Source organism: Pezoporus occidentalis, unplaced genomic scaffold (genome assembly GCF_034315485.1).
Source record: "Pezoporus occidentalis ecotype Australia unplaced genomic scaffold, CSIRO_AGI_Poc_V1 ctg15, whole genome shotgun sequence".
Taxonomy (NCBI): Eukaryota; Metazoa; Chordata; class Aves; order Psittaciformes; family Psittacidae; genus Pezoporus; species Pezoporus occidentalis.
In genome coordinates this window covers 9,523,791-9,550,428 of record NW_026913316.1, presented here as the reverse complement: position 1 = coordinate 9,550,428, position 26,638 = coordinate 9,523,791, and the positions used below count along the sequence as shown (strand labels likewise).

At 38.2% G+C, this 26,638-nt stretch overlaps 1 long non-coding RNA gene across 3 annotated transcripts in view; it reads right to left on the bottom strand.

Moving 5' to 3' along the window:
- Positions 1–2,621: 2,621 nt before the first annotated feature.
- The window catches only part of LOC134159724 (uncharacterized), a 32,162-nt gene continuing 8,145 nt past the window's right edge, over positions 2,622–26,638 (bottom strand). The window contains exons 4-5 of one of the 3 annotated variants that reach the window (XR_009963274.1): positions 7,521–7,645; positions 2,622–2,738 (exon numbers count right to left, since the gene is read on the bottom strand). This is a non-coding gene — a long non-coding RNA (uncharacterized LOC134159724). Of the gene's footprint in view, positions 2,739–4,962; positions 6,226–7,520; positions 8,033–26,638 lie in introns of those variants that run through there. The other 2 variants (XR_009963273.1, XR_009963272.1) reach the window with 2 other exon arrangements.

Below are 26,638 nucleotides of genomic sequence, written 5' to 3'. Positions count from 1 at the left end.
CAGTAACACAGAAGCCAGACTGTAAGATAGTATGTTCAGTATGCCATAATCAGATGAGACCAAATGTGTTCTTAGCAAAACTCTATTAATTTTGGTGGGCTTACAGGAGAGAAAAGCACAGACCATTGACATTAGGTGGAAAACTTTTCCTGGATAGAGAGCTGCAATATCTCTATAGGTAATACTGATGTGATTGTTCTGTGTCTTGGAGGCACAGTCATTACAATTAATGGAGTGAGTCAGCATGATATACAGCACTTTGCTGTATGTCTTTTTTCATTTAGTAGGCTTATACTACGTTTTTACGTGCACTATTTCTGTTCAAGAGTAATAGCCATGTTTTCCATGCTCTCACTGCTCAGTGTGCAGTCCCTGAACTGAATAGTGGAGTGTTTCTAAGGAAATAACATTACCCAGGACAGTAACTGCTAACCAAACAGTACAGGTGGATGTGATTTGCTGCTGACCAAGTCTCACTTGAACTGTTTGGCATACCTCTAAATTAACTGAACAGATGGACTTTTAATTAGTTCTGTCATTTCATTTTCTGCATTCTTAATATATGTCAAGCCGTATGTCAGGGAGTATTAGCATCAATTCCAAGTGACACAAAAACAGTCATAGCAAGAATAAGCTGATAATAACAATAACAAAACATAATTAGAGTACAAATTGGGAGGTCTGTAGCTTTACAAACGCGGTAAACCTAGATTTATGAGACTTCAGAGATTTGTTTAAAATGAAAAATGCATGAAACTTGCTGCAAGCCAATTAGTTCTGTGCAGACATAGAGCAGGATTTTCTAGCTTTCAGTTAGTGGGATGAGCCTTGCTCATGTGACTTGGCTGTGAAGAGCTGGTGAATTTGTGCAATTGATTTATGGGGTTTCACCTGCCCCAAAGAGCATGAGCACTTGCCCGGGCACTAAAGTGCCTTTTAGCTTCGGAGACAGTAGTAAAAAATTTAGTTATTCTTTCCTTTAGACCAAAGTGATATTTGCCCAAATGCAAAATCCTTTCTTTGCAATTTGCAGCCTGGCTAGTTGGACTGTTTTCAAGAGTAAGGTAGCAGCAAAATCTACTCCAAGTGTAGTAATACTGCAGCAACAGTTGCACTACTATATACAATTTAGTGATTTCTGCGCACAGATAAAGCAACAAAATATTACATACTTGTTTTATTAAGACAGTCTTTCAGAATACTAATGATGTTTATATGATGGTAGTTAATGACACAAAGTGCAATCTACATAAAAACAAATTCCACACAACTGTATAGAATTATGATGTTGCACTGTTCATATAGTTTAAACTACAAAGATTGGTTTTTATGCATTTGTAATTTTTCATGGCAAGCTATGATAAAAATACTAATTTCCTCCAGATTTATCTCTGTAAGGAATACCTTAGAATTGTGGCAGGCCCTACATCACAAGTAGGTACAACATCTAAGATAAAGCAAATAACTTTAATCATAGATATCCAAAACATCTTCCTCTTTGGATCTGCAGAAAATAGCTAACATGTAAACAGTCCTAATTAGTGCAATAATGTTTCCAGCAGCAGGATCCTAGAGAAATTAAATAGAAGGCACCTCATCAAGGGGATGTAATGATGCCTGGTAGAATCTCCATCCCTTGGCACTTTTCAACAATATTGCGCAATATGAGCATGGTGGGAACTGTTTTATTTAATATACAACATTAAGACTCTCATGACTCATGTTAATTTAGGAATAACTTTTGATGGCTTCCAATTATCTGGTTAAAACCAACACAGAAAATTGTTGGCTTTTTCCAAAGAATAAGGAAAATATTTTAAGCCTGAATGACTTTATGCAGGTTCCAGCTATTACCTGGATTTCTTATTCAGTCTTAGCCCACTTGCTGTCCTTTGAGCCAAATCTCTGCTTCTCATGAAATGCAATTGCCAGAAACAAGAGATTCTCTTTGCAAAGCAGGCCATACGCTGGCTACTAGGAAATGCTGGTTTAAAATCAGAATTGGGGGAAACACCTAGGTCTTTCCTGGGGCTAATCATAAGGGTACTGGCTCTTCTGTGGTGGGTTTTTTTGCACGACCTCTTTTGCTATGGCCATAGTCAACATCCTGAATATGCTGCAGCCAGCTTTTTGGTTTTGTGAGATGTTTTGTTTCAAACAACAGCACTTTGCAGATTTTGAAAAACTTACATGTGGAAATTTTCCAGTCAAATCTGAGGCTGAATAACCTTAGCTGATGCTTTGTATTGTCAGAGGACATATCTGGCAGTCTTTGAACATAGGAGGGGTATGCTGACCCAGCCCTGAGTATTTCACACATATTCGTGCTGTGATAGATGAGAGCCTTGTGCACAGCTTACCTTTACCCAGTTGAACAGTCCTAGGGAAGTCTTTTCAGGATAGGGACTATTTCATAGCTGATGCTTTAACCTACAGTGGCAGTGCAGGATCTTGTCTTCATCAGCTTTGCTGCCCAGAGGGTTTGACAGATTGATCTGTACCTGCAGGTGAGTGGGCGCGGGTGTTTCTGCTCTGCCTCCTCTGCAAGGAGCGCACTGTACCTCTGCAGTACTTTTCAGTCTGCAAGGTATCCAGAGTCATCTGAGAGAACCAGTCAGCCTGACCTCCTCCTGGGCAGATAAATGAATGTTGCTGTTTTAATGAGGTTTGGAATTTGTATGCTTTGAGGGGAGAGGCAGTGTTAGGGAAACTGTCTTTGGCTGTAAGCAAAACTAATGCTGAAAAGGAATAGTTAGAGTCCTCATATTAGAGCAACAGGCAGGACTTCAGTGTAGCCCTGCTATCACCTCCACCCAGCCTGTTCTTGTACTGTCTGTTTGCCTTTGATAATACAGAGATGACAATGAACTCATTTATAACATCCATTGCGATCCAATATCGTTGTATAAAAGTCAGCTAATATTTATTTTTACAAGAATAAAAGATTTGTGTATACAAAGACTATAGGACATCAAATAATATTAACACCAGCCAGGTTCAAACCAAAGATTTGCCCTGTTACACAGCCTATGGTTGAGCTCTGGAACACCTGGCCACAGGGTGCAATGGATCCTAAAGTTCTCAAAGTTTGAAAAGGAAATGGGTGTGTTACTGACAAGACACTAGTTAAGGTTATTAAATATTAAAAGAATCATCTCTGCTTCAGGTATCACCTGAGGTTAGGAGACGATGCTAAGCCAGTGTTGCTATGTTGCCTCTCTTAATTATTCTGTGGGCATGAGTTATTAGCACGTGATAGGAGGCAGGTGCTAGGCTACACAGACCTTTTAGTATGGACTTTCTTATATTTTTATGTGTTCTCATGATCACTGATTTCCAAAAGAAAATTTTAGGGCAGGGAATCCTTTTGTCTTGTCAAAAGAAGGAAAAATTTGGAGAACGAGCGAACAAAAATCCTTGCAAGAGCGTGCAGCCTCTCTCTTCTCACAATCTATTCAACTGTGAGAGCAAAAAGACAACCAGATGTTGTGAAACAGAAAGTAAAAGTGAAGAAGAGACAACAGGCACTGGAGCTGCATGCTTGCTTCAAATTCTCAATACAGTCAAAATTGTTCTCATCAGCCTGATAGCTAGGACCCTTGATGGAAACAGAAGACTACTTCAGTTGTGACTAACGGGTTACTGAGGTAGCAGCCAGACTTATCACCTCAGTAAAGTGCACATTGCTGGGAAGACCTGCTCCACATTATTTGTGTAACATAAAAGCAGATTCTGAATAATTGTGTTGTGCTAGGCTCAACATCATGTTTGTAATGGTCCGAGGCCGGAGTGAGTGGAAAGATATTTCAAAATATTTTGTAGCAGTAGGGAGGAAGATCCTTATGGGCCAATAAATACTGGATGAAGGAAATGTAGGTTCATCAATGCAAATCTGAATAAATAGGCTTGCTTCATTCTGCGGCTGTTCTTTAACTGTATTATTTGTTGTTTGTGGCAACTGCAAGATACTGTTGAAAATGCTCATGAGCTCTGGATGATTCACAATTCCTTTGTGTAGGTGTTTTTTCATCAAATGGTTCTTGCCAGAGGTGTATTATTTGTTATTAATTCAGTATTTGCTATTTATTGCTTTGTTGTCTTCTGTTTTTAAAGTTTCAGGAAGCACAGATAGTGTCTAGTAACCTAGGACTAGTTATGAACCATGAAGAGCAAGTAGATAAAATGGTACAGTATGCTGACATCAAAAATAGTATGTCTGAACTAGTAAACGAATATCTTTCATTAAGGAATATGTTAATAAAAAAGAATACTTGCTCATAAACAGTTTGAAGCAGAAAAAAAAAACTGATTCTCAATCAATAAACATTCACCTGGTTTTAATTAAATACTCTTACGAAATTATTTTCTTGTTAGAGGTCCTGGAAGACAGTGTTCATGAAAACAAATGTGCTTAGCACGGAGAATAAACAAGTTAGACATGCACACGTCTGCAGGGCTATGATCTTACTGGCATCACGGAGACATGGTGGGATGGTTCCTGTGACTGGAGTGTTGGAATGGAAGAGAAGGAAGGGGTGTTGCCACCTATGTCAGTGACCAGCTGGATGGTGCAGAGCTCCACCTAGGGATGCATGAGGAGCTGACCAAGATCTTAGGGGTCAAGATTAAAGGAAGGGTGGGGACAGGTGGCACTACACTGGGGGTTTGATACAGGCCACCTGACCAGATAGACGAAGAGATGAGGCTCTCTATAGACAGGTAGGAGCAGCCTCATATTCACAAGCCCTGGTCCTCGCGGGGGACTTCAACCACCCTGATATCTGTTGGATGGACCACACAGCAGGATATAAGCAATCCAAAAGGTTCCTGGAATGTGTTGATGATAACTTCCTTCTCCAAGGGGCAGAGGACCTAATGAGGAGGGGTGCTATGCTGGGCCTTGTTCTCACCAACCAGGTGGGGCTGGTGGGGAATGTGAAGCTGGAGGGCACGGAGAATGGAGGGACTGGGAGAATGAAAACCTGCCTGCACTAGTTAACATTAGATTCTATCCTTTGCAGGTGGACTGATGTTTCTTTTTCTGTTCCTTCCTACTCTCTAGTCAGTGACAGGACTTTGGTTCCTCACACAAAGCACTAACATGACATAAAAAACACTTTGCTGAAGAAGTGTATTTTCGTCTCTTCTATCCTGTGTCCTCCCCCTCCAAAACAGCATGTAGCGAGATGTCCTCACTTTCTTGAAACAGGCCAAGCTTCAAAAAACCTCAAATGTGAAGCACTGCAACTGGGCAATTCTAAGGCTGTCACTAGAGAGCAGCACAAGTGAAGTCGTAGACAGAAAGTGATGTTGTGCCAGTTTTTGAACAAACTGTCAAATTACAAGAACACAGGTAATGAAAGTTCTACCTCCAGCAAAGAATGAGAAGCAAGAGACCTCAGGATGCATTGATTCTGATTCCTGACTTTTCTCTCTGCTCAGTTTCAAGCAGACGGTGAAGTATCACGGATATCTAAACCAGCTTATAAAAACCTGATCTTTCAGTCCTGTGATTAATAATCTCTCAGCTTCCATGCACATCCAGTTAACATCACTGTGGGAGGTGCTGATAAGCATCTTTTGCCTTTCACCCGCCTTGGTGATGAATGCTAGAAAATTCTTTGACTTTGAATGTATTTCTGCCATGTAAGACAAATGGTAATGAGAAGTTAAATTCTCCCTCCAGTGAAGAATCAGTCTTCCTGCGCATACTTAGAAAATCTCTTTTCTCTAGTAAATCTTTCATTTAGAGACTACCTTTGTGCTCCAATAGAAAATGATAAGGCTGCGGGTCACCTTGGGAACCTGCCCTTCAGAAAGAGAATGATTTTTTACAAACATGTGCTTTAAATTAGTTTTGCTGTGACAAAGTGGAGAAGCAGAGGTGCTGGCCCCACGAATCTAGCTGCAACGCACTTGTCTCCAAAGTTAGGTATTTGCAAGTTGTGAAGAAGGTGCATCAACTGCCACTGCCTCTTACTTATGCTGTGATAATCTTTTTAACTGGTGGGATGCCAGTGGTGGCAGAGATGCAACTGCTATCAGAAGCAAGAGATTTGTGGAAAGAGAAGTAGAAAAGCAGCGTACTTAGTGTGATGTGGTAGCAAGAGTAAGGTAACACTTTGGGGAGCTATCTGTTCAAGTGGGATCTCCTAAGGGTTGACAGCCTCAGCAAGGATGCAGGAAGATAAAGGGGGATGTGAAGACATCAGATTTCACAATGACCTGCCAGAGCGAGCAATGATTGGTCAACAGGTATTTATTAAACATGTTTTTGTCCACTTGTGTGAACTCTTTCTCTCCTCCAGCAACAGAAACGTGGCAGCAGTGGTATAAACAGAAACCCTTGAATCCAAGAGTGACTATCACCAAGGTATCTGTCATTCTCTTTGTGTAGGAAACATGAACACAGAGATTAGAGGAGGAAGCTAAATATGGCATTAAGTATAACTCTTTAGAGAATGAGATTGTCAGTATGTATATGAGAATAATGTTTCGGAGGGTTCAATTTGAAGCATTATATAGGAAAATACAATATGGAAAATATTAAAACATCCACCCAAGAAAATTTGTGCAATGTTTTTATTATTAACTTCTTTCCCAAAGCTCTTGCAGTTAATGTCAGTCTAACTGTATAAAGGAAAAAAAAAAATAGACATTATTGTAATGTTGAAGTGGTAGGGTATTTTTATGTACGTGTATAGAGAGCCATATTCAGACTGAATTTAAATGGTATACCATAGTCTAAAAGTCATATTAATTGTGTATATTTTAATTATTGTTTTATTGACTCACATTGGCAATAATGTCTTAATAATTCAATAAGCCTCAATTCAGTAGTTCAGTCTTAAATCTTGGACAGCTGGTGGAGATTTTAATAGAATTCAGCGATTTAGTCGATATATGAGAACTGAGATAAGCAAATTAAGATCTACCAGAGATCGGATATAAAATTAGAGACAGCATAATTTTTGATGGGCCATGACCTCAGCAGCTAGGGATTGTCATTTCTCTGTGAAATTAGATTAAGAGATAATGAGGCAATTACCTTGTGAACTTCGAAATGATAAACAAACAGTAATGCTGCAGGACAGGCAAAGCAAGTTATTTCCACAATCAGGAGAACCTGATGAAATTTATCTTTAAATTCCATATAAACTGTTTAAATCTGCATATATTAGTATAAATATAACTAAACTCAAATATGACTTTTTATTCCTCCCAAAGGCATGCACATTTCTTAGTGACACAGATATGAATAAATAAATATATTTATAGCAGATTAACAATTGCAGTCAACCAAGCTGTCGTATGATTTATGTATTGAATTCAGGTGGCCAAGTAATTAACTTTATCATATTTATCTCATTGATATCTGAGATAAGATACACCTTTATGTTTTCCTTAGTTTTCAGTGAAATGACTGCTTTACTTCAGCAGGAAATTAACAGCATCAGAAAGATCTGAATGCCTTTGTACAGTGGCTCTGTGAATATGAAGCTTGTTTGCTTTTTCTTTACCTTGGGCACAAATGTGCAGTCAGCAGATTCATTTTGAGCTTGTCTTGCTGAAATCTAAGGCGTGAGAACGATGCTCTTGTAAAACTCTGATGGACAGGACAACTGGCAAAGTCTGTTATTCCACCCTGGAGGGCAAGAGAAAGATGTTGAGCAAAGGACAGGATAGGCAAGTAAACTGCGTTTTATCCTGTTGTGATTTCAGTAATATAGACTTCATGCATTTTTCACTCTGTGCAGCAGTTGATTTTGATTGACATATTTGTGCCAGTTTTAGACACACTTTTATTGCAAGCAGATTATTTTGGTTGTCTCTGTAGTCACATATGCATTTTCTCTGAGTGTGTAGAAGTCCTCTACTATAGGTGAATGTTTATTTAAATCTTATTTATTGCATTATACATGTACTTAATGAAGTGTGATCTTTCAGTAGGTGCTTATGATAACTATTCCTCCAGCCAGGCAGTAACACATTTGGTGATCACAATTATATTTACTGTCTGGTTCACTCAACTCTGGAGTTATCAAAAAGGTGGGAAGAATTGCATTACCAAAGTGGTAAAAAAAAAAAAAAAATATATATAAAACCTAAATATACTCTATAACGCAATTTCAAACTACAAGGATATCAGTGATAGAAGGCTTATTTCTTTGACTGGGAAAGGTGAGTAGGGTAGGGAAGATAGGGACAGCATTAGAAGTAGAGGAAAAACCTTTATTTGCTTGTTCAAAAACTTCTTGCATATTATAAGCAAAGCAAAACTGAAACTCAGACTACAGGCAGACTAAACAAGATTTCCTCCTCTGAACCTCTTAGGACTCTTACACTGTCTTTTTGAAAGACTTTTATGCTGTGTTACAGACAGTGTCTAGAGGAGATGAATATAAAATGAGGAAGTTCTTATCACTGTTACTAAAACTTACTCAAAACCACAACAAAACCCCCCAGCAAATTCTAATACTGCGTTGCACCACTGCTATTGATTACCTTTGTACTTGTTAGCTATTTTTTATGGGTAGATGCTTCAATCAGTGAAGAGAATGGAAAAAAAAAAATCACTTTTTTTTTTTACTTAGTTTTCCAGTTAGTTTACTTTGTTTACTTACAGTTTCTATCCTGTCATGGTGCTGTACTCACTGGATTGCAAACATTGTGAGGAATCATTCTGATGCAAATGAAGGAATCCTTATTCATTTGCTGAGATGGAACAGACTTTTGGTATTGTTAGATCTTGTAAACTCTAAAAGAAACTTAACTTTGAGAGTAAACCAGCAGTATGCCACCTTACCGGAAGCCATGTGATATATATACTGCTAAGGAACTAAAAATATACAGTAGTTTGGGATATTCATCTTAACAATATTAACCTTTCTCTACAGAGATGTTTCAGTCTGTTCCATCTGCCTATATCCATTTTTATCATACTCATTCCTGTTTCTAAATTGAATTTGGCTCTCTTATTCTAGTTTCTTTTTATTCCTAAACCTAAATATCCATTTAGCTTCCTATGCAAAATTCCCATTTATGTGAAGAGCTCTGTATTACCCCTTAGTTAAGGACAAATGTATCAGATTTATCCCATTACTTTATAATTTCAAGCTACAGTAGGGCATCGCTATTTGTTTCAAAGTTTCAAAAGCAGCTGCCTTCTGTCCAATGAGAAAGTATATTCCATGTATATGGGAACCTGGGTACATAATTTTGACATCCACATGTGTTTCCATCAGCATTTAAATCCTCCTTTTATAGCACAATCCACCTTTTATATACACCACTTCTGTGTTTATAAGCACACAGATGATGATGATAAGGAAATAAATACCACCCCAGTAAATGTTGCTTACCCAACAAACATCTGTATGATGGAGAAGTATTTATATGATTGATGAAAAAAGTTGCTTCAACACTTTTCACAAAGACAGATTTCACTTGATCTGCAGTAGACTGTCTGGAAAATGCTCAGCAGTATCTAGTCTTTGGTGCACAACTCCTGACCTTCATCCTGTGCTGCTTTCTTAACATCACCTTCCTTTCTTGACTTTCCTAACTCTGATGTGCTGAGTATGATTCAATAACAGAATAAAAGGTATTATACTACAGTTTCAAATAACATTTCACAGTGGATAGCTTAAGCTGTGAGTTTACTGTGGAAACAAAAGGAATCTGTTACCTAGCTGGGCAGAAGGGAGGGAAGCTGCACAGTAGCCATGCTCTTCATCTCTTCATTGGCGAAAGAGAGTTTTTTGCTCTCTAAGGGTTCTGCAGATGATGCAAATGAATATAACTCTAACAGATTACACAGAGCTATGCCTGCTTATCCCAGCTGAGAATCTAACCCAGCACTTCATGAGCCAGTTCTTCATGAGCCAGTTGTCTTCTCCCAGGGTTTTCTTTCTTGGCGAGGTTTTGTCATTATCAGTGATGAAAGCACAGTGAAGGAGGAGAGGAGAAGCTGTACAGTTCTTGAAGTACCAACCAAAAGGAGATGAATCCCCAGGGAAGCTACAAATCAGGGAGGGCAAGCTGCCACCAGTGAGGTTGAACTTTTGGCTTGCAGTTTGGAATACATGAATATGGTCTTGACCGAGGAGTTTACAGATCTTATTTACAGGAAACACTCATACTAAATCTTGCACCTTTAAGTGCTTAAAATTCTCACCCTGGGAACCAGATATTTAGGAGAATTGGCCATCTTCATTGCAGTGAAGGTGGAAGTTTTTGCCATCCCTTCCTGATTAAAGTGATGGCCATTCCGATTAGCAACCTCCTGCTCTCAAGTTCATCTGGATATAATAAATGCAACCTCTAGTTAAAGAAATGAAGGGGAAACATTCCTGGGAATTGGACAACACTTTCACTGCTAGTATAAGGCTCTTATGAGGGGAGCAGTATGAGTCACTCACAGGTCCCTTGACAGAAAAGCAGGACCATGAATCTGTGAGGTGTGAAGGGGCTGCCTTATGCCTATGTGGAGGAGATACAAATCTTCCCAGGAAAAAGATGTATTTTCTCACAGAAATATGAAAATGACTAAAAGCAGGTTCACATTTTACTTTTTGGTGCCTGAAGTCTGCATCCCTCAAGGCATCTGACCCCACAGTATCACAGGGGCTGAAAGCTGTTTTGTGCAGTTCCCAATTGGACTTTGATATACTGCTTTTTCTGGTGACTTGGATCATTGGTTTGTTTTGGGGTTTTTTGGTTTGTGTGGGGTTTTGGGGGAAAGAAGGGCTGTGGTTTTTTGGTTGATTGCTTGTTTTTTTTTTTCTAATGAGGTAAACATGTTCCCACCTTCAATGAAACTAGAATGACCCTGTGATGAGCTGGTGTGCAGTATTGAAAGGAGGAAATAAAACCTGGGAGATTTCACAGCATGTCAGTACATACAAAATGAAGATTTCTCTGATTACAAGATAAGGAACAAAAGAAAAGCTACTTAGTTTTTAAATCTATAATATTGATTAAATGATCATAATTAAAGGTTCGTGCTGCAGCAGCTTAGACTCCACAATGTACTGTAGTTGTAGATAAAGGCATACAACAGGCATTTGAAATACTGTCCTAACAAGTAAGTAATACTATAGCAGCTGGCCTTTATTACTTCAAATATTTTCTTTTATATAGCTAAGAATAAACCAAGAAACAAAGGAATAAACAACAGATTAAAATAATCTTTTCATAAACATACCAGTCAGCGTAAGGTAGTCGCAGAACTGAAATAACACTGATCAAATGCTCCCCTCTGCTTCTGCATGGCAACAGTATAAACTCCCTGCCAGGCTCTGAAGTTCCCCACCCAGAGCAGACACATCAGCAGACACTGTGGCTCCACTTGATACATGCTGTAGCAGGTTGAAAGATGTTTTGGAGGGCAAAGGAACACTTTGTGGATGTAATTCTTTGTTTTTAGTTTTTTCTTTTATCCTCTGAAAAGAGAGCAAGCTGTTATTTAGACATTTTAATGGGAAAATCTTTCTACTTTCATAAGAGTAAGTGGAATTAAAAAAATACCCGACTTCCTGTATCAGCACCCTTGGATGTCCCACTTTCCCTTTTTCAGGATACCTTTATGGAAAAGCATGGGGTTTTTCAATCATATCATTTTTTGAAGAAGAGAGCTAAAACCAGTTGAGCTGATACATAGCTCCACATCAGAGAATTTTTCATAAAAAAATTGTCTTTATTTTTGTTGAAGTGCCCTATATTCCTCTTGAAACCAAGGCTTAAAGATTCCTAATTTAAGTTACTCAATGAAAAAGGCATTTCTCAGCTGAAGCACAGAGGCTGACTGATTTTTTTATTTTTTTTCCCTTCTGATTTGGAGAACTGCGTGGTAAGTCTTGCAGAAGGCAGGTGGCTTTGTACCACACACATGCCTGATAAGGCTATCAGATTCTCTAATCTCAAAGAATAGAGGACAGCTCTCAAAATTGGAAGAAAAAAGTATTATTGGCATTGCTTATACTGTATATTTCCACTCCTAATCAATCCTAATATGTCTAAACAGATATATATGAAAAGAACCTATGAAATTTAAATGACTACAGACCAAATCCAAATTAAAATAATTATGGTAACCCCTTATATTTCCTAATAATTAGGAATGATGTATTGCTGTGTATATATTTATAATTACCTTCTTCATGATGGCATTATATATCATTGGCTTGAAATTTTGAAGTGGAATGAAGTAAGATTGGATCTCTTGGTGGGAGAATAACTTCCAAATTGAAAGATGTCTGTCAATGTTTAAAATTTCCATCCACCTAGAATACTTCAGGATGGATCAACTGAAGCATTTTTGTTAAGCTCGAGCTTTTCTTTTGATGTCAACCCTATGAGAAACAAAGGAAAATTTTAAAAATAAAAATTATTTTGCAATTTGAAGTGAAAATTTTTCATTAGTGTACGTTAATCCGCCCTGTGCTTCCTAAGTATGGAAACTTGTTACCCAGGCAAGTGTCCAAAAAGCACACTTGAGAAGTTCAAAACTTTTAGAGAAACAATTTTTTTCTCCAGAACATTTTTCATGGCTGATAAGGATCCCCCAGGGGTATGTGAAAATTAAAGCTGTCCAGAACTGAAGTGATCTCAAATTCTATTCTAACATGGCTGTTTCTAAAGCAGTCTTTATTATGATATTTATGTGCTATATATGTAAATAACTTCATGTACTCTTGCTGGAGGTAGAAATAGAAGCTGTCTATATTAAGGTCTGCCTCTCAAATTCTATTCTAACATAGCTATTCCTAAAACAGTCTTTATTATGACATTTATATGCTATAAATGTAAATAACTTCATGTACTCTTGCTCGAGGTGGAAATAGAAGCTGTCTATATTAAGGCCTCCCTACTACCCTAGATCTGTGATGAACAGTCCTGTTAAAATAAGCAAGAATTCACTAAATCTAGAGCATGTTAATGAGGATGGTAGAAATAGATGCACTGTTGTTTTGCTGACCGGGAGCTTTTCAGGGATTGCTTTGAGGCACTCCATTAGTGTTGCCTCACATGCTTCCAAAGTAGGTTGGTGTTAGTGTTGGAGAAATTAGATCAGTCTTGAGAGATGAAGGAAGAATTGTCTGTTATGACAGTTCTTTCAATTGGAAAAGAGGGAGGAGAACTGCATTAAGACAGATTTGTGTCCTTGATAGGAACTACAGATAGGACATCAGCAGCTGATGATACAGTTGATTGTTAGTGTTGATTGTTAGGGACCTCTGGAGGCTGTTTGCTTCAACCACTGCAAAAGCATTGTTTACTTAAACCACATAAAAGCATGTGTCTCCAACTCTGGAGATTTTAGCAATGGTTTTATGGAGCCAAGTATAAAAAAAAATATAAAAAACCCAAAGCTGCCATCATCTCAAAAAAATAACTTATTCCACTCTGAAAATAACTTATTTCAGTGTTGTGTTACTCTCCTACTGAAGAATTTTTTCCTGTATGCTTTTTGAACTTATCAAACTGCAGGTTTTGGCCATTTCTTCTTATTTTATACCACCTGCCATTGCTGAGAAGAGTTTGGTCCCATTGTCTTCTAACTCCTTCATGCAATTTTAGGTTACTGGCAAATTACCCCTTAGTCTTCTCTTCATCAGACTAAGTCCAGTTGTCTTAGTGCATAACTTCTGAGGAGCAGCTCTGGGACACAGCCACCTTGATAGAAACCTACTGGACCCTCTCTAGCTTTTCAACAACTTTCTTGAAATGGGGGGCTGGAATCAGGGCACTACCCAACTGCAGTCTCAACAGCAATAAGAGTAGAGCTTCACTTTATGTAGCCCAGCACCAGCCTCCTGCATTGATGATGACAGCACAAAGCTGGCTCATGTTTGACCTCATGTTTGCTGCAATCCCCAGGTCCCTTTTTAGCAGGGCTGCTCTTCAGTCAGTTGTCTTCCAGCTGTGCTGACACATGTGGTCACCTCATCCCCAGTGCAATACTTGGTAATTTTTGCTGAGCTTCTTGAGGCTCCCGTTGGCTCAGTCCCCAAGTTTCTCAAGGTCCTTCTGGACTGAACCTCCTTGCATATCTGCTGAGGTTGTGCTCTGTTGGTATCAAATCTGCTGATGAAGATACTGAGCAAAATGGGTCCTGCTACTTACCTGTGGCATACGCTGCTGCTTAATCATCATCTCAGCATTAAACTACTAGTTGTTTTGTTTTGTTTGGTTTTGTTTTGGTGGGTTTTTTCTTGTTCTCCTTTCAATTTGTTGTGGTGCATCCAGTTTACAATCCAGGGTCAATATTAGAGTCAGTTAAAATACTGCTTTTGTATTGTCTTTCTCTGTAACATGGTAGTGATATGTCACTGGTATCAGATGAGTTAAATTACACAATATTCAAATCTGAAGACTAACTGGAGTGGTTTTGAGTGCAGGTGAATATCATCCAGTTCTACTATTTTCTTTCTTTTTCTTTTTTTTTTTTTTTAAATCATGTATTAAGAAAGCTTATATCTGAAATACTATTGATTAAAATTACTGTAGTTAAGCTTCTTCAGTGTACTTTTATTCAGACACCTGTCCAGATGTTTCCCAGGACTTCTGTGATGAAACTGGCAACAAAATGAAGCACTTCTTACTAATTTTTGAATAACAGGCAAGAAGAAATAGCAAGCAAAAGAGATCTTTCTGAGATATGAAATTCAGGTTACCCTATATTCCACTTCTTCCAGATTGTTGAACTGGGCAATTTCTCCCTCTTTAATGCTGCTGAGACAGAGTTCAAATTTTTATGCCAAGTACGATTTTGATGCCACATTTCACATCATTCTTGGGCAGTAACACAGAGGTCTCAAAGGCAATTACCCTATTTTTTTTTCCTTATATTGGCTATGCTTTTGAAAAAAGGTAATTATGAACTCCAGAAATAGTTGTGTTTAGTATCAATGCATGTACTGTTCAAAGGAATCATGTATCCGTTTTCTTTTTTTTTCCACTTCCACCTGTCCTTAAAAAATTGCAATCTATTAGTGTAAGAGCAACTTTTACGAGCCTAAAGATAGTAATTTAGACCTCAAGAAACACATTTAGTGGGATAGAGTTATTTCGCCTAAAGTATAGTGTTTTTCTGAAATGAGCCTACATTAAAGTGGTGGTTTTTCTCACCATCTCTCTTGCAGAGCACTTTCAGATTCCCATCTGCTAATTTGAGTGACACAAACACACGTTTACTGTGCTTTATTCCTGTTTGCCCTGCAGAGGTACCACTGCAGAGAGACGCTTTGATTTCTTTTTCTTGTACTTTATCAACAGAATTGTTTGTTAAGAACCATTCATGGAATATATCAAAGGCAAAAAAATAGGATAACTGTCACAGAAAGCACAATCAGAAACCTTGAGGCTATGCAGGAATACCTCAGGACAAGATCTGGCAAAAAACATTTATAACTGAGTATTCTTGAAAAAGAGCCCAGCAGGATTATAAAGAATTAAAAAAGGAAAAGAGCAAGGAGAGATTATTTGCAAACCAAACAAGCCTGCAACAAATTTATTGAGACATACTAAACAGAGCAAGTTGAAGAACAGAATGCCCTTTTTTTGGCAGGATTTATCAGAATTTAATTTCTTCCCACATCAGGATGAGAAATTTAAACAATGCAATCCACAGTGAAAATGTCTTTTTGCAAGTAAATGTGCATTTTACTTTTGTTTGTGGTTAAAAACAGACCATTCCAACTGTATCAAGATATCGTGATGTTTTTTTTCAGCATTTTATAATATTACTGTATGACAGACTTCTAAATTTTATTGACTTGGCATCTTTCAGTTGAAAATGACTTCCCTGGAAGTTGTTTAGTCAGCCCATACATGAAATAGCAGCTGAAATAGTGCACTATAATTTTTTCCAGTTTCTTTGCATATTTCTCTATATAGTGAGTGTTTGTCTCATCAAAATCAGGGAACTTACTCTCTTATCAGTATTGGTGTTCTCTTGGTCTTTCCTAAGCATCCTGCTTTACCCTCACAGATGATTCAAAGGAGGTGAGGAAATATTAGGCTCCTACAGTAAAACTTTTTAAGAATAGGCATTTAGTAAAAATGAATCAAGAATTCCCTTTAAGTACACTAGTAGACCTGAACGACTCCTAGAGGATGTAACTGTCTTCTGTCTAGTTAAGTGACTTTCTATTTTAACATAAAGCTGGCCTTCAAGACTAGAGATCCAAAGAACTTGTGTGCTGTAGGTCTGTTCTGCCAGACAGCTCGTCAATGCTGACACATGCTGCTCCTATTGTTAGGAGCTTGTCATAAAAATTAAATCCTTCGGCTCCTGAAGGTTCAGAAAAACACTGAGATTGGAGGCTGCAGGGATGTACTTCCCCAGATTCAAACCCAGAAATAATTATCAAAAGGAAAGACTTTATTCTTACAGCAAGGATAAAGGACCATTTGTTTTAAACTTGACATTAGTCTTTACGTTCCTGGACTTTTTAAAAGAGCTCACTCTCTTCAAACCAGGAGTGGAGTTTCATGACTCTGCTTCACTGGCAAGGGTACGAATTAACATTTCCACTGATGTTCCTGATGCCTGGTTCAAGGATACATTGGGCTTAATTTGGAAACCTCTTTTGTCACAGGTTTCCTGGAATCATAAATATTAATGGAGTTAATATTTCATATTAACTTCAGTTCACAAGACTTCTGTAAAATATTTGTTATGAAGCAGCATCTAAAGTGAGTTGAAAGATGAATGCTGTGCTAGATGGGATGATAACAGAGGCAGCATCAAAGATGACATTTTCCTAAGGGTTCTGATTGTTCATGTATTTTTTTCACAAGCAAAAAGACTAAAGGTCTTGCTTATAGCATTTAAATGGCACTAAGCTATGTAGAGAGTTTTCCTGAATAGTATCTCATCAGTATTCAACAGAGCTTTGTGTTTAGGATATTTTCATAAGAATATGATGTTTGGAAGATTAGAAGACTTCTTCAAATATAGACATTTTATCTATTAAATTAGGATTGTAATATTACTATGTGCATTTTGGAAAATAGCAGTTGTACTTGATTGTAGTCTATTATGCTAGAGCTGATCCATTCTTTAGTTTTTACCCATGAGGTCATTGGGAATTGGAACAATTTACCAAAGGTTGCTGTAGCTTGCCCAGAACTGAAAGTTGCCTTATCAAGATTGTGTGGGATTTTACTTTCTTTTGCCACCCTTCCTTTTCCCTGTTCAGAGAAAATTCCCCTGGCCTGCATTGCATAGTATCATAGCCTATAGTATCACTGCCAGTTACTTTTGGTCTTACGACCTATTAATTTACAGTATATTAGGTGAACCTATACAATTGGCAATACAATCAGGCCTCCCAGAAAGTTCCCTGGTGACTTTGAAATGTGTTGTACAGTAGTAATGTCCAATTCTTCTCAAAGGATAGTTGTGCTGATGTTTATAGTGCCAGCATTCATAAAAGATTTAAAAATCCTTGGATTTGATTTTGTGTTCCTGTAAGTAGAGGAGTGGTATAACTTAGTTGTGAGTGATACAACTTAGTTACTTGGAGTTATCAGTAGGCTGTGAAAGCTTTTTGGAAAAAAAAATGCACAGAAAGTTGGTGAGGGATAGGACGCCTTGCTAACAACCACTTCATTTCCCAATCTTAAACCCAAACTGGAGTTATAACCGCCTTTCACTAGCTTTTATCCTCCTGGTTTAAGGAGGTGATAATGAAGTTGTAAAATGTCATCTCTGGTTTGTCTTGCTATTGGTGTCACAGAAGCGAAGGGAGACTATTCCTTTTGAAGGATTTATAATAGCATTTTAGGGTAAGACAGTGGAAAGATTAAACCCTGTGTTGTCAAATTCGCTTGTCTAAAACAAGATACCGAAGTGTGTGTCTGTGCTTACATATAGACAAGTAAATAAATAGCTTACTGTTCAGAAGTGCTGAGCACATTCAAAAGCAATCAAACTCAGTGGGATTAAAAATATTTGCTGCCTGCATTACTATTTTAATATCTGTTTTAAATCCTTCAGGAAAAATTTAGGATCAGGCTTTTATGCCATCCAACTGTAAACTTTCTTGTCACAATGCAATCACATCCCCAGTTGTATTCCATCAACCCAAGAACCATAGAATCATAGGTCACAATAGTTACTGTTGTGCTAGAGTCCTGGGAATGAACAACTTCCTTTCATCCTGAGAAGATAATCTCCTGTCTTCCCAGATATTTGTGTATCAATCTCAAATATTTGTCAAGGTTTCTGGGACAAGTTGATTTTACAGATCTGAATTGCAACTAACCTCAGGACAAGGTGATTGCTCTCCCCTGGCTTTACAATTAAAGCTTCTCTTAAGGCTCAAGGAGGCTACATGGTTTTCTCCAGACTGCTGAATTTCACAGACCAATAGTTTCATGCATCTTTTGTCCTTTACTGTGCTTGCAGGTAAAACTCTGCTAACACTGATTTTCATTGATTTATTTTTTCTGATATTTTAATAATGCATGGAAACCTAGGTCCCAGCATGCAATGTGCAATCTCAGCTCATCAGCATGAACATGGGTGGTGGCTGGTTGGTACAGAGCTTGTGGGTCACCTGAATACACTCTTGTGGAAACATGCCCCTAAACAGCCTGATATCAAGCCAAGGGCTGCCAGGCTTAAAACAAGGAAAGCTTTGGTGGAAGAGATGATGGTAGGGGTGTGTGGGAAGACCAAGTGAGAGACAATGTATTTTAATTTTTGCATGTTGCCATCTCAGTTCTCAGTGTGACAACTCCTGCCTGAGATTTCAAGCCTCTGCACTAGTCAGATGAACTTTAACTTCTGCTTTGACTTTACTGTCTCTTCTCAAGAGGGGATGTTTCACTTGGAAAAACAAAAACAACAACAATGTAAAACAAACACACCCCCCCACCCCAAAGCAAACAAATACCCCCCCATGAACTCTCCTTCCAAAACCATCAAACACCACCACCACCACCACCACCACCAAAAAAATCCCAACAAAAATACACCCGATAACAACAAAAAACCCAAACCCCCAAACCCTACAAGATTTAGCTAAGCTTTGCAAACTTGGAACTCACAGCTTCATTTAATTTTAATAACAGTTCACGGAATTGTTTCTTCCTGGACAAAGTGATGCAACTTCCCAACCTGATGCTGGAGTGTGTGTTGGCAAATGCTTGCTGTGTTTCAGCCAGCATCAATAACAAAAAAGCAACACATTGCATGCTGGATAAGACTTCACTGTTTCTAAAGTCGTTTGATACACGCAAATATATGCAAGTGCATGTGTAATCTCCACCCCCCTATGTTTGCAGATAACTGGATATTGCCATGTTATTTTTCATGCCACATTTTGACTGCTGTTCTATTTCAGTCATAAGAGGCTTGAGGTATGGGACTTAGTGCCTGTTAAAATTAATTACCCTTAACATTATCATCAATTAGCCCCAATTAATGTCAGACAGAAATGCAAAAACATCGAATCATTTTCTGTGATTCAGTACAGATGAGTTCAGGGGAACTGGTAATGATATCTTTAGGCTGTGCATGAGAAACTCAGGCTACCAAAATATTAAAAGCTTTCTTCTAGGTTATACACATATATCACTTGGTATAGGAACCTTTTCCCCTATAGGTGTTGCTTATGGAAGACAAGCATTTGATGTTTTCTGTCACCAGGTCATCTGCCTCTTCAGACTGGAGGGGATATGGGTTAGAGAACGCAGTGGGCAACTTTCTCCAGCATGGCAACATTGACAACCTTGTTAGCATCTTGACACAGAGGATGTGCTACAGGCACAGCCTTTGTTACTTGGCAAATTTCTCTCCAACTTCCAGCATTACTGAGTAATTATCCTAGCACAAAGGACTATGACAAAATCTTCATTCTACAGCAATCTGATAAATATTTAGTATATAATGAAACAAATGTCATTGAGGCTTTTCAGGTTTTGAATTCTGCTCTTCCAGACCAGATTTTTGATGTTTGCTTCAGGCTATAGGGTCCTTTCTGAGTAAGGACTAAGCCTTCTGCTTTACATGACATCATTGGAAATGATGTCAGTGTCCTTGTCCCTAGTCTGCTCCTCATCTTAGTAAATGAAAGGAAATCCAAATCTGTTGCAACGTTCTGTGTGTATGGTGAGCACCTGTTGAGGGAAGGGCAATGGCTGTGAATCAGGAATGAGATCAATTCAGACTGTCTGGAATTGTGCTTTAAAATGAAAACGAAGGAAAAAAACATTAAAAAGAGGAGTAAATGGATTCTGCCAGTTACTTCCCCAACTTGTTTAAGAGCCTGAATTAGCTAATCCACTAAACAATAGGCATTATGACATTCGTGTTTACAGTTTTGCCACATATGCTTTTCATACATAGCTTTGCTGTTGAACTAAGAATGGGGAATGGGAGTCACTTTTACAAGATTAACATTATGATATTTATTATAGCCGTTGTATGTAACAGCATGAGTGTAGTAATGTTGTTGGCTCATGAATGCCAAGACTTACCCAAGATTTAGAGTCCTGGCTGTGGCTCTATATAAGGAGTTTGCTCATAATCTTCACATTTTCTGCAACATTTCCTAAATCAGTGGCTTTATCCTGGCTGCAGTATGTACCTTGGAAACCTAGGGCAGAGCTGTGCATTACTGGGGTAATGCCCTGTTCAAAACATCCACTGACTATATCTGCCAGTATAGCTCCTCTGCAACCCCTAGCATCACTCATCACTTTCTGATTCTTTCTATTGATATCACCTACATCAGGACTTGGAAAGCTTTCAGGGATAATTGTTGCATGTGTGCAAGCCAAAGACGATTGGTTTTCATTATTCTGTTAGGACGTAGCATGATAGTTATGACAAATACTGTGACAACTAGATCTCTTTTGTTATTTGAACAGATTTAATTCTTAATAGAAGGTGAGAAGCCTCCTTAATTTTTCATTTTTTTGTAATACAGCAATGAACAACAGTAATTAAAAAATTTAATATTTTTCTAATGTCAGAAAGTGTTACATGAAATATAACACCAAATTTTTGCTTTATCTTGGTTTTCTACTGTAAGAATGGAACTTGCTTCAGTTCACAGCAATACACAGCATTGCTAGTTATGTTATGGAAGATTACAATAAAAGAGAATAATGTACAGGTCTTTGAAGTATATACATAGCAATACCTCATTTCTTCCTATGCTACAAATAGCCCTGGGCTACAATATTTTAAATCACAGCTGTGAAACTGCTGAATGGCATTAGGCTTTAAGGAGCACAAGTGTGATCTACTAGCCAAAGCACAGGACTGAGATAGGGAAAAATTATACTGTAGGTGTGTGTTTGTGGTGGTGTTTAAATCATTGTATCTGATCAACTCAAAGGCAGTTTGGTTATATGCAATGGTATCTCAGCCATATCTCATGGCTTTCCTATCTAAAAAATGGAGTAGGAACAAAAATCGTTATCTTACTGACCAAAACATTGTTTGATCCTTAAGAAAGGTCAGTAATATATGTTCCAAAGAAAAGCACAAGAATACTAAAGCAAAGAGGTTTTGAAATAATAATTTGGAGTTTCCCCCTCCTGGTCTGTTTTTTTTTTTTGCCTCATATTAAGGCTGGTATATGCTATGGGGTACCAATGTTTTAAATCTCTGCCAAATGTTAAGATTTGCAAAGTATTTTGATAACTTCAGTTGAGCAGCACTATATAAGCCAAAGCATGATGATGATTATTATTAATTGTTTTATTAGACAGTACACATAGATGTTGAGAAATACTTTTTTTTTAGCAGCCATAAGCCTAGCGGGGTTTCCACAATGTGGAATGACAGACTTGGAGTTTTTATTTTTCTGTGTTGTCTGCAGAAATATATGCTTCAAGAATTTAACTTTTCAGTTCTTGCAGCATGAAAGAGATTTCCTTCTGTATCATTGAGATAAGAGCAACTATCACTTTCTCCCCACTAGAAAGGGAAAAAAATATATGAAGTGAACAGAAAGTCTGGCTTTGTCTATTGCCACCATGAAGCTGTCTCTGCCTCTTGAGATGTGTGGGGTTTTGTTTTGTGGGTTTTTTTTTTCCACATTTTATTACTGTCTTATGTAAAAATAAGGATCCTATGCTTGTATTTGTCACATTGTCCTACCTGAGCTTACTGACATGGGAACAGCAAGATCTCAGATAAGTCCTGGTTCTGCATTGCACAGTACTTTACTTATCTCTTTGTGTAAGCATCTTGGTTTTTTTTTTTTACTGTTCATAAAATAAATAGAAGTTTGCAAGAGTAGAACAAAGCATGTATCTGCTAAGCCTTCAATACTATTTTACATCACAAAAATATGCACACCCACCCTGCAATAAATGACCTGTTCTGCTCTTGAATGTCAACTTCACCTTTTGCTCAGTGGAAGTGGTGTGGTCCTGGTCTTGATTCCCTCCCCTCTCCCTTCCAAGTCCCCAGATCCTGTAGATTGCACATTCTTATGATAGAGGTAATGGTCCTTTTGGCTTTTCCCTTCTAGCTTGCTTAACAGTTTGTAGGAATGCCAAGAAATTATTTTTGCCTTCCACAACCCCTGTTTTGAATTCCTGAAAGACCTCATATATTTTTGTAGTATTCCTAATCTTTGTTGGCCTGCAAGGTGAGAGACTTGAGATTAGGAAATATAACCTTGTGTATCTGATTCTTTGAAGTGGTGGGCTTTTTGTGTTGTCAGCACAGAACTGTGAGTGAGCACTGCTGCCAGACCCATGCAGCAAACATGCTGAGATTGCCAGCACAGAGAAATTTATCTATGCACAGTTTTGGTTAGCTACAGAAAAGCTGAGGCAGTTTCAGGTATGTCATTGAAAGAGAAATCCCAGAAGTAACTGCTTGTTGCTGTGGGAAAAAGTTTTTCATTTATATTCATTCCATTCATGTCACAACCTTTATGAGATTGACTTGATTTCCCCCCTTTGTCTTATTTACAAAGCTTCCCTTTCTATCTATTTCTTCATTTGATACTGTCTAAAAGGGCCTTGAAAAGACAGAAAATAAAAAAAATAAATAAACCTGAGCACTATCAGTGTAACAAATTTCTGACTTGCCTGCCAAGGTCTGACATGAACTTCTTTTGCTTATGTGAGAGCTGGCAGGTAGATCTCTCTTTGTTGTTTAAAAGGAAGCGTGTTTTTTATTTCTCCCTGGCCTTTCGCTTTTATGCAAAATTCCCTTATTTCCTTATGCTATTAATATTTTCTCTGAATTTGAAGGAAGCCAGAAATTGCTCCTCTTTCATTTCCTTTTCACAAATCTCCTGATTCTTTGTTGTGTACTATAAATACCGTCTGACTGTTTCCAGTGCTCTACCCGGATATCTCAGCAAGCTGAAGAGCCAACTGAGGGCTGCTGCCTGCCAGTCAGATGCTGTAGGAGGATGTGTCCACGTGCCCAGGACAAGATGAGAGACATCCTGGCAGGGTTAAGTGTGCATGTTCACTTTGCCAAGTGTCAACTCCAATTACAGAATGCTACCTCCCAACATTTTTAAGAATGTAGCCCCTTCTAAAAGTTCATGGAGTACTTCTTAATTGCAAGAAAACTCTCTTACTTTTAATTTTTTATAATGTGAAGCATAAAAAATTTAACTCAAAACTTTTAAAGGGTGTAGCTTGAAATGTAAGAAGGTTTTGAGAGTTGCTGCAACACATCTGACTCCATACCCTGACTGTAAATTGGCACAACTTTTATTGTGCAATAGTTTATGTCATTTCCATTATATATCTTCTTAGATTCAAGAGAAATGATTATTCCTTTCTTAAGCTAGGCAATGTATCCTTGACTATTACAAACCACAGACTTGACTCAAACTCTGAAGACATTAGACAGAGTCCACAAAAGTGTTTTTAATGACCCTCACTGATGCCAGTGATCTTGGGACTTGGATCTTTTTTTTATAAATGGTACAGTCCTTTTCTACCCCAAAATAGGTAATGCACGAAGTTTAAAATGTGTTTGGCAGAAAATATAGACTGAGAAATAGATTCAGGATATACAGTGCTCTGGAGTCAGATTCACCAGGTTTACTGCAGCCCACTAAGATTAAATATTTTTACGGGGTATGTAATCTGTCCCCAGACTATAAACGCTAAGGGAACCTCCACTGCAGAACACCCAGTGAATCTGGTATTTGTAGCAGTCCTGTGCAGCATGCTTTAAAGTCCCTGTTTTGAATTAGGCATTTGGACACTCTGCTGTAACCCTATAAGCACTAACTTTCAGGGTTTGTCACTTGCCAGTGCATTTGCTCACAACAGCAACCAGGGGAGGCAGTTTCTTTTCAGCTGGGCCTGAGGCTAGCAAACTATCTGGACAGAATTTAGTTCCCTATAAACTTAATCTCCCCAACTTCTGTCTGTGATTAATTCCTATTAGTTTAAATTGCTTCCTGACGAGCTGATTTCTGTGACTTTTTCTTTAATTCTGCCCATTGAATGTTAAAAGAAAGAGCCAGTAGGGATATTCGGAAGTAACACTGCCTCTAAGAGGCAGAAGCCTGAGATGACCACTGCCCCGTATTGAAATGCCCATGGGAGCAGAGCCTTTGTGCCAGCCAGAGGTGGATGAGCCGTCTGAAGCTTCACTAGCAAGTCAGACCACCACTTCTTTTCAGCAGTTTTATAAACCATTGTGCTGGTCTAGACAGCTGAGGTTAAATGTCATGGTCGATGGAAAATCTGAGTGAAGATAGCACTTACACAACTGCTGCTGTTCACCAGCTTTCAAACATTTCCTCTGCACAAAACAGCAGGGTAACCAGGAGGGTTTGCTATCAAAGTCTGCTCTGAAATACTTCTGAAGATTCTCTGATTAAGTGAAAATATGCCAAAGACTTACCATGTATTTAGAAACTCAAAACTTCCATATGCTTTTCTAACTGTATTTACAGAACATGAGTCATGGAGGTTTCTGTTTTCAGAGGTGCTCAATTGTTAAATATGAAATCCATGAGAAATGGTGGTGGTCAAGTATTTGGAACTGTCCTTGTTTCAGCTGGGATGGAGTGTATTTTCTTTCTAGTAGCTGGTATACTTCTGTGTTTTGGATTTAGGGTGAGAATAATGTTGATAACACACATTCGATAATTGCATTTACAAAACGATTGGAAAAGTTGTCCAATCCCTCAGCCTCTGGAGGCAACTCCTGAGAAGCATGAAGGAAAAGTATACCTTTAAGGAAGATGTCATGTGTCACCCAGGCAAATGGACCACCATAGAGAGAGGTAGCCAGTACCTAAGGGAATTATCTGTTCTGGAGATGATTTATGATGATCTGGACAATGAGTAGTTATCCAAAGATCCAAATGAAGTCAAGTGTACATGACCTGCATGGCAGAAATATGTACAGAGCCCACCATTGTCCAATGCCAACTCAGTGGCAGTAATGACCTGAAAAGATAGAGAGGGACAAACGATGTATGAATTGGCTGGCCAACTCTGGCAAAACAAAGTCTCTCTTCTTCCCTATGGACCTGCATCTTGGTTATGGAGAAACTGTCCCAGGAGTTTCAGCAATTCAAAGAGGATATGTCCTACTCCCCACATATATGGACTAGTATCTCAGCTCTTAGGGGTAAGTGTTCCTCTTTAGAGAAGAGCCAGCCTGTGGTTTTACCTGGGGGACCACTGAGAGGGCATGAAGTGGTACGGAAAAATCTACCTCAACCCTAGTGGCACAGGCATGTGAGTTGCAAGGAAAAACATTCCTAACCTACTGTGGAAGAGGGAGCAAGTGTCTGTGTGCTGTTTAGTTGCCTGCTAGGTTAAACTGCAACAGGAACCTAAAACCTTCCCTTTTTTTGTTCTTACAATTATTTTGTCAAGTCCTGGTGCCTATATCCCTTTTCTGGTGATATTTATTTCACTGTGCTGAAGAATTACAGGTTCACACTATTGTACGTACTAATATTCTATGTTTTCTTTTAGTTCAGTTTTACCTAATGGATTGCTTACAGGTGAGTGAAACCCTGGCCACAAGTCAATGATGTTCATAATCTGACTTACTGAGCGTTGCTGATGGCATGCATTATTATCATACATAAAGTAGGACTCATAAGCAGTATTTCCAAAGCCATGAATGATGACAACTGCAGTGACTTTCAGAATTTGGTATAGAAGAAGAATTACAGTTAGTTGAGACTCCATCAAAGACAAGACATAAAATGCATTGGTTTTTTTTTTATTTGTTTATTTTTGAATTGCAAACTAGTATAAGTCTCTTTGGAAAAGGCCCAAATTAAAAAGACCAGCAATAATCACTTCATTAAAGCTTCTGGTCCCAAGCTGGAAGTAATCTCTTCTTACAATGTGTTTCCAACATTTTCCAAGGAAAAGAAATTAACACTTAAATCTTATGTCAAATTGTCTGTGTAGATATAGTAAATATTTTTATTTTAATAAGATGTCTGCTATAGCCTGGAACCTATCTGCAAGCACAGAAAAGACTGTCAAAACTCACCAGGAGCTGGATTATTTTAAATTAACAAAGGTGATCTTAATTTTTCCCACCACCCATTTTCACTTCCAAAACTAAGGGTAAATGTGTCTTCAAAGTGAAAGTTCTTGTGTTTGGAAATGCTTATTTTTACATGGAAGATTTTTTATAGCAAAAATTTCT